This window comes from Labeo rohita, unplaced genomic scaffold (genome assembly GCF_022985175.1).
Source record: "Labeo rohita strain BAU-BD-2019 unplaced genomic scaffold, IGBB_LRoh.1.0 scaffold_178, whole genome shotgun sequence".
NCBI lineage: Eukaryota > Metazoa > Chordata > Actinopteri > Cypriniformes > Cyprinidae > Labeo > Labeo rohita.
The window spans coordinates 76939-78453 of record NW_026127978.1 but is presented as its reverse complement, the minus strand read 5'-3'; positions in this window follow the sequence as shown (position 1 = coordinate 78453).

Here is a 1515-nt window from a genome sequence, read left to right as displayed (position 1 = left end):
CCTCCTAAACTGCCGCAACAATGTAGTTGGGCCAGACATGGTTTTAAAATTCTTGGTCTGTATTTTGGGACTAATTGCTACACAGAAAAGAACTGGGAAGGGCTAGCTGATAAAGTAATTCATAGGATTGTGGCGTTGGATTCTTCCACATCTCTCTTTTAGGGGGAGATGTTTGGTTGTTAATAATCTAGCAGCTTCAATGCCATGGCATAAATTTACTGTACTAGATCCTCCAAAAGAATTACTTTCTGAAATTCAAAAAGCATTTGTTAATTTTTTTTGGCACGGTTGCCATTGGCTCCCTCCAGGTATCCTTTATCTTCCTGTAGCTGAGGGAGGCCAAGGACTAATTCATTTGGAATCCAAAGTCTCAGCAATGAGGCTACAATCATTACAAAAACTTCTGTTTAGATCAGATCCTGTTCCTTGGATTGTGTTTGGTTTATATATACTCAAGAGTTGGAGGATTTGGTTTTGATAAACAGTTGTTTCTAATGCAGAAGACTTTAGTGGAAAAAGTGTATTCTTTACCTTTCAGTTTTTATTTAGGGTTGATTAAATCTTGGAATTGTTTTAAAATATTGAGACATGAAGATGAGCATTATGGTGTTTTAGAGCCTATGTTTTTTAATCCTCTTTTTCAATTATCGGCCAATGTGTCGTCATGTTTAGTCATTAAATTTCTGAATGCTGGGTTAACAAAAGTCATGGATTTAATTGATGTAGAGAATGGCCAATGGAGAACTGTACATGCAATTGCTGATCAAGTTGGGGTAAATTCACTAAGAATTGTGGAAGGATTTGTGAGGAATCTTAAGGCATCTTTCCCTCAGACCTCATTTCCTTTATTAATAATGTTCTTCTGAATGGTTTTATATCTCAGCCTTTTCCTAAGTTTAACGTAGTTACAAAAGACTGTGAATCTGACGAAAACAGTCAGACAAAATTGCTGAAAGGTTATGATGCTTTGGTGTTTCATTGTATTGGGAGAAAAATGTTATATCATATTTGTGTTAAGACTGCACATTGTGGACAATTTACCAGTATGTCCTTTTTGTAATGCCCTTGACAATGTGTTTCATATGCTTTGTGAGTGTTCTAGACTCAACTCATTATTTGCAATATTAGAGAAAATTATTGTAAGATTGGGTTTTACATTTTCTAATAGTCTATTTATTCTGGGTTGCAGATACAAGAGATCTTGTCAGCAACAGTGTACACTTGCCAACTTTTTATTAGGACAAGCTAAACTTGTAATTTTAAAATCTCATCAGTGTAAAAATTCTGGTGAAAATGTGAATTTAATAACTCTTTAGAAATAAGTCTTTAGTGGAGTCAAGAGTGGTGATTGAATATACTTATTATCAACATACTAATAATGTACTTTATTTTGAATGGAAATGGGGTGCTGGGGGAGCGTTGGTGACTGTTTGTGATTCAGGCAATTTGGTTTTCAATTGGTAATGTTTAGGAATCTTGTTCCTGGTTAAGATGTGTTTTTAAGTTTTCAGTGCT